This window comes from Aulostomus chinensis, chromosome 5, assembly GCF_037954235.1.
Source record: "Aulostomus chinensis isolate RoL2024-O1b breed Wild chromosome 5, RoL_Achi_v1.0, whole genome shotgun sequence".
NCBI lineage: Eukaryota > Metazoa > Chordata > Actinopteri > Syngnathiformes > Aulostomidae > Aulostomus > Aulostomus chinensis.
This window is the reverse complement of record NC_141324.1, coordinates 24,556,055-24,563,977: the sequence shown is the minus strand read 5'-3', so window position 1 is coordinate 24,563,977 and position 7,923 is coordinate 24,556,055.

The window sequence follows — 7,923 nt, the reverse complement described above, 5'->3', positions numbered from 1 at the left end:
CCGCGCGTACGCTTGGCTGTGGCACGATGGCGAAAAACGATGCCTCAGAAAATAGAGAAGTTGAATGATGGATGGACGTTTTCATATTTGATCATTTGGGTTTTTTTCTTGGAGTTTCTCCGTCAAATATTTTTCAAACCAATTACTTCAAGCAGTAGTCAGAGATCCTGCAGGCAGAGGTCTTTTATCTGTCCAGGAGGGACGCGGAGGTCTGGAAAAACCTGCTCGAGGACACCAGGTCACTGGTTTGGAGACAACTTTTGAATCTCCTATAAAAACATTTTAATGTGTTAAACTTCCTCCCAAGGTAACGCCAGCCGCTGTATATTTTTGATAAAACTTAAGAAGTAAAGTCAGAGAGCGGTCAGTACGGGCCCAATATGACAGCAATGCACACGGTTCATGTTGAATCGATTTTTATTTGAAGGGGTTAACATGGGGATTTATTGCACTGTGGTACAAGTAAAGCATTTGGCCGCTAAATACAGAGCACAGTCCTCTTTACTTCTAAAAATAGACCCAACAACCTAATGAGCGATGAATTTCTCAACAAATGAAACGATCATGACTCAACATTAAATATTCAAGTCTTAAATAGAAACAAAGGAACCGAGGAGCGACGGGGAGGTGGGAGACTGTTTCTTCTTTTCTGACAATTAAACAATAGACAGAGCTGCACCAGCTTTATTCTCTGTCGGTTAAAAAAGAAAAAGTGATGATTGCACAATACTGGAAATCATCACGAGTCGCAGTGATAGCGTGCAGAGCTTGCAACATGCAAACTATCAGTATGCGGTGTGAAACTCTTCAAGTCATCAATATGTCTGTACATCGATGTCACCGAGAGAAATCTGTCACTAATTTCCTGTCACAGATTAACCGACATCAATAAAGTCTAAGAAGAAGCTGAACAGCTGAAGTGTGTTCGTACAGTATGTGTGTTTGGGTGTGAGTGTGCGAGCGTGCGTGTGTATTCAACACCTCCACATCAGATTTCTTCTTTTGGATGAGCACCCACAACTCCTTAGTGTTCTATCACTTTGTGTTAGGTGTGGGAACTTTACTCTTCACAGTGAAAGCGCCGCCGTGATCAGTGCTGAATTTGCTAAAGAGGCACATTTGACACCTCTGACACATTCATAACAAAGAACAATGATCACTGTTGTGATTGGAAGCAAGTTTATCAGAATCTTACGCTTTTTTGCCAGGTTACGCCCCAACACTACAGATATGATTGTTGACCTTTCACTCACTTGAAAGGAACTTCAATAAGAGATCCAAAGAAAGTTTCACAAGACTTATAAAAAATATAATCCCCTTCTCTTTCTTCCTGCTTTTTTGTTTGGCTCCGCTCGAGAGGGTGGACTAACCTCTGTGTGCTATTAAACTAGCAGATATTGGCGTTTTCAGCCTTGACGTTCAATGAAATCTCAGCATCAGCCGCTAAGAAAACAAACAAGAACACGCTGCAGCTTTCATGCCCTCCTGTCCCTTCTGCTCCCACTGACCTCTCAGACCCGAGAGCCGAGAGGTAACCCACAAGTCCAGCTGACCGTAATGCTTTCAATCAGCACTCTCGCTCAGTCTTTCTACACATTTTTCCTCCCATGCCCCCCCTTTCCCTCCCCCTCTCTATTTCTTTACTTGGCTCCTGCCATCACTCCCACTTAAACCCAGTACGCAGGGGGCCTGACCGAGCGGATTGATTTCCAGTAAGACGGTGTCTGGAGCATATTCTGGAGGTTTCCGGACACGTTCATCCTCTTTTATTGCACTCTAATCTCGAGGGGCGATCGCATCTACTCTGTAGGCTTTACTGTAGAGGTGTATACACACACACACACACACACACACACACACACACACACACACACACACACACACACACACACACACCAAATACATAGAAGCACACACAAAGACACGTGGAGCTGATAGTACAGTAATTTCAGTATTGGCTTTGTCCCTCCAAAGGCTCTCTGCTTAATAGCTCACCATTGTTATTGCCTTCTTTGTCTTAATAAATTTTATTGGCCTTTCACAGGTGAATCACTCTTGTTGAAGAATAAATAGGCTTTTCATTCATAATGATAAATGATACCTAATTCAGTGTCGAGGAGAGCGGCCGCCTAGCAACCGAAGGGTCGCTGGTTGGATCCTCACTTCCCCCGTGACCATGTCTAAGTATCCTTGAGTGAGATACGGAACCCCTAATTGCTCCTGATGGCCCTGAGATAGACTGGTGACCCGTCCAGGGTGAACCCCGCCTCTCACCCAATGTCAGCTGGTCCCCCCCACCCCACCCCTCACGACCCTTAACAGATAAGCCATGTAGAAAATGGATGGATGGAGGTCTACTGTTGTTGCAGAAATTGCGTGAGCAAGGTGTCAAAGAGAACATATAATCTCCTTTGACTCGTGTGTTGCAACCACAGAGCCCTCACCCTGAAGTCTCTTGATACCCCACCCACATTACCCACCAGTAGCCGAAGGGAGGAGGAAGCCTCGCAGAAGAAATCCTCATCTGCAGGCTCCTAACAAGTCATGCCCAATTAATACCGGGTTCAAAGTTTTAATACACTAGCAGACCACAGTTGCTATTCAGCTGGGTAGATCACGACCTGGGATAATGAGATTTCTTTGCACCTGGTGATTACGCCAAGCAGCCAACCAGAAATAAAACAGATCAGGACAGCAGGATGTGTCTATTGATGAACCCGTTGCTCACATCGACCCCTATAGAACCCCCAGTTCTATTCTTAGCTCGGCTCTTATTTCTGCAGGGTCAAAGTTTTGGAGGGCATCGCAGAAGTCCTGAGATGTTTCTAATTCATATATACTCACAATTTACTAGATACAAAAAGACACGAACTGGTAATACATTTAATTTAAGATTGGTTGACAAAATGAAAGTAGAAATTACAAACAACAAATTACAGCCTCCAATGGCTCAGAAATAAATCAACACCTGTCTGGGGTGGATTCAGTAAAAACAGACCATTATAATCCTGGTGAAGGGAAGATTTATTGCAGTATTAACTGCATTTTTTTCAGCACGCAATAGACTCCTAACATTTAATAAGGCTAAAGACAGATGCTGCGTGTATTGGTATTTTTTTAATTCAATATTGAGTGGATTATTTTCCCAAATATATTGCCAAAAAATGTGTTATTATTACAGGTTCTTCTATCCAAATGTTGCTTGTTTTGTATTAGAACAGTATTAAACTCCTAAATATCATAATAATAATAATAATACAAAAAGGTATAAAGCTCAATTAACACTTGTTTCCTTGATAAACCAATGTAAGATCAGGTGTGGAGGAAAAAGTTTCTTCTCTCAGATCATTGCTCATGGCCATTTTCATCAACAAAAACAAACTTTACAAAGTGTATATGAGTTTCTATATGTACAGGGTTGACACATCAATGCGGTTTTAACATTCATTGAGGAAAGCATGAATTTTATCTGAAAATCTGAATAAAAATGCATTATTTGTGACATCTCAACCAGTTGGTAAGCCAATCCTGGTGTTCCTCAGCTGGGGCCCTTTGTGTCTTTGGCTGAAATGATTAATAGGGACAAAGACGACTGGAATTGTGTCTCCAGTGGAAACCAGGGCAAGTATCCATGCCAAAGTCTGTGTGATTTATTGACGCTGCGGAATGCTCAGATAAGTTGCGGTGTGACCTCTCATGTAAACATGTCAAAGCACGCCCCCTAACACCGGTACACAGAGTCCAGGTGGATGAAGGATCTTTGACTGATGTCAGACACTGAAAATAATCTGATCCTGCTAGTTGGACCTGCACAGTTGCCGGATATCAATGCATCACAGCTCTTCTGCACTGTTCTAGCTTGCTTGATATTGTAACGATTCCAATGCGTTTCCCTCCCTGTTGAAGAATTTCGACCCTCTACGTATCGCAAAGTAAAGCCCAGGTGATAAATACCTCTGCTACGTGTGTAGAGGGGATCTTTAAGCCCAAACTTCTAACGTCTTGTTAGGATTCCAAACACATTGCGAGCAGCCTCTCATCTTTTGTCATCGTGTCTGCCGCTGCATACAATAGCTGAGTGAAAATGCTGGCAGTGTGACACGGGCTGATGGGGTGCCAGTCCACAGCAGCTCAATAATGATGAGATAGATGTATGACAGCCACTCACGGGAGAGTGTCTGCCTATTTGTCTTTCTGTCTCCGCCGAGAGATGGATGACCCCTCAACCCAGCTCTGGTGGAGATATTCACAGTGCTACCATGTCATGAGAAGCCCATCATCATCCCTCACCTTCATGTCACTCACCCTTCAAGACTTGTTTAGATTAAATTAGCGAACTGGATTAGAAGTGCCCCGTGGAAGAGGATTTTATCATCAGATCTAGACGTCAAGTACACATAAATCATCAAGTCTGTTCATCTGAATCTTTCTATTTCCTCTTTAATTATTCTGTTAGTCAGTAGTGATTCATTACTGAACATGAATATTTAGACAGGCACTGACACGTATACACTCACGCATGAGTCTCTGGGGATCAGAGGTCAGGCACGGAGGGGAAGCAGAGGACCAGAGGACCGGGGCAGGGGCCAGACCAAGAAGATTGGAGGAAATAATTATCGCCATACATTTCAGTCCCTTCATTTCCCGTGGGGGATGCATCACTGGTGTTCCTAGCCTTCGTTTGCGGCAATCACCTCAGCTGTGCGGCTCCTTCGCCGGCGAACAAATTAGTTTTGGTTAAACTCAACCACATTTTAAGATCAATTCACTCCTCCTCAACATTTCACTCAAACAGCTTTTGTCACCACAAGACGAAAAGTGAGTTGACAGCGCGATTGAATTGAAGGACCTGCAGCACCACGTCTGGTTGAAACTCCTTTGATGGTGCTTCACACTGTGATTGCCTCTCACTGTTACCTTGGTAACAGCAGGTTGTGCTTCGGGGAAGGTGTGAATTAAGTTTGTTAATGCAACAGTTGTTAATGAGAAAGAAGAGTGTGGATGGGTCCCCTTGTTAGATCTCTGGGGTCTGAAGCATGTTATATCTCATACATGATATTCCATACATGCCATTTATGAATAAATGTAGTCCGCTGGATTGAGAACGCCATATGTAGAACTGTGTTTTAACGGAGTGGCAGAGGAGGTGTGGGAGATCCCATTCTGTCACCTTCACTTCTATTTTGAGTTAAACCCTCAGGAGTCGGCAGTTAAAAAAAAAACAACAGATCAATGGCACATTTATTATTTACAGTAAGACACCCAATACTGTGGACCAGCATAATCCAGATTCTGCTTAAAAAAAAATTGAGCTCCAAAAAAATTGTACAAGTTTATTTATTTTCTTTGTAAGTGTGAGTTGTAACCATTAAAAGTCCGGTGTGTTGAGTGTGTTTTCATTAGTGTGTAATTAACTGAAATTAAAAATCCTTTTCATTATCTTGGAATGACATTTTGACAAATCCAGGATCATATGCTAATGATGTTGCAAGCCACCCTGCAGGTTTTTTTGGAATCCCTGCAATCTCACTGCTAGACATCACAAGCTCCTGCACACTGGTCCTTTGTTCTTTAGGGGACAGCTGGTTGAGGAGGCTTTTCTCTCCTCCAGAGTTTCCATGGGGGGGGGGGGGGGGGGGGGTCACTAAAATGACAAAAGCTGGCCCACTTTAAAGTAACACTTCGCCTAAAATGTATATTTTGCCTCCCAAACACAGTAATGGGTGTCTCATGCTCACAAAGTTATGAATTCAAAATTCAGAAAGCGCCAACCAGGTATTTATTTATTTGTTCGCTTGCAGCTGAAGGTGACTGGCTATCAACAACAAAACCATCCAGCTAATGTTCTTCTACAAACTCTAAAGCACATCGTCCAGTGTAATCCACGTCTCTGTTGATCCAGATCAGCTTTAATCAGAACTGGATCCGGGCCTCGAGAAGTGGTTGCATTTATTCACCAACACATATCTAAACTGGATACACAGTGGTATCTTCTCCATTTTACAACTTCCAGTCGGGTCAGTTTTATTTGTTTGGTGCCAAATCACAACAAAAGTTCTCTCATGACACTTTACAAGTAGAGCAGGTCGATCACCTCACTCCTTCAATCAGTTTACACCCAACAATTCTCCATGAGCGAGCACATCCTGCAACAGCGGCGAGCAAAACCTTCCATTGAACAGGCAGGAACGTGGAGCAGATCCAGGCTCAGTGGGGGTCATTACATTACATTCTATAAACTCTTATACTTTCACGTATGCTCCCTCTCGACTATACACTTTGATACTATAGCTATTACATGCTTAATTAAAAAAAAAAAAACATCTGGAGAATACTTTTTAAAATCCCCGATATTAAGGATATTTAACCCTGCCTTCAGCAAATAATCCAGGAGCCTTGATCAGCGTTGCTTGCTTCAGTTTTGATACGGTTTCAGTTGTTCTAATTGTTTCTACGCTTCACAGGTGTGGGAAATGACCTGGATGTGATGCATCCGTAGCTCCGAGCAATAAAACCTCAGATTCTAAAAAGCTGAGCTGAGCCCTCTTCTCCTCAGCGGCAGGCAAACGCTGACCTAGCATCACATTCTAATTATCTAATGATGGCTGTTACCATGAATGTTGTGTTTTTTAATTACTCCACATCAGTTTAAATGTCTGAAAAACGCAAAGCCATCACAAATCTACGTACCAACAGCAGCCAACAAACCAGATGTCTTTTGTTACAGAGCGAAGTTTGGATTTTCCTTCACATTTCTGAGAGGTTTTGTTGGATGACAGCATCTGACAGCTGCAGTCGGCGGGAGCTTTTCTGGTGGGTGATTAGATGTTCGCCACCCTCCTATCACCTGTATCTTTTGTCTTGAAGTTTTGCGCAGCTGCTAATCCACTTGTGAAAGAATCTCGGGCATCCCTTCAGGCTGAACGTTGGGAGTTCTTGTTAACAGCCAGCAACAAGACATCTATCAGCTTGCAGCCAACGTCACCTCATTTCTAAAGCCTGATTGATTTTTTTTTCAACTATTTTTTCCCTCCTTCTCTCTGAAAAGATAAATAGATAAATGTCAGCGGAGGAACACAATCTCCCACCCAAGTGTTTGATCACAGGCTAACAGGGCAACTCAATAAAAGATTTTGCCCCAGCTGGTGTCTTGCCAGCTGGGTTTTTGCCAGACTTCTGTATTAAAATACGTTCCCTCTGAGTGGAGGGCGTTGCTCAAATACCTCGCTCCCCTTTCACGTGGCTCTCGCCCATCAAACTAAACCAAACCCCGCTGGAGGAGCTGAAAGTATTGTTGGCATCCCGCGGCGTAATTACTGATCAATAACTCAAAGGAAAATTAATTTCAAATTTACATTTACCTGTTTTATTGAATGGAGCGTAACTCATCAGATGGAATGCAAACACAAAATAATTGGAATTAGGTTGGTTTAATAAAGTTTCCAAAAGTAACACTTGGATCTGCTTCCGCTCTCTGGGGAAATAGTCTCTCATTACACTGGCTGTGGGGGAGGAGGGAAGCAGCTATAAGGCAGATTTCATTCCAGGCTCTGGAGAAAATGAAACCTTCCGATGACAGGAGAGCATGTAATGTTTTCATCTGGTTCCACCCATGGATAGGAAAATTAAATGTAAATTACCGTTGCATGTTTTCTTCCATTTAATGCCCTTTTTCTAAGTGATTGTTACCTTCACATCAGTTAAAAATACATCTTGTTTTGATCAAGTCATACATTTCTACTGCCGCCTGCTGTGCTTTGGATGATTGAGGCGATCCTCGTGTGAGGCGCACGTCAGAAGAAAGCTCACTTTTCTTTACTGCCTTCCGAGCTTAACAGAGGTTCTATAAGAAAACACATTTATAGTCTCCAAAGAGGAAAAGATGATCAGCCGTAACGTGGTAACCATCCGAGGACGATTCAC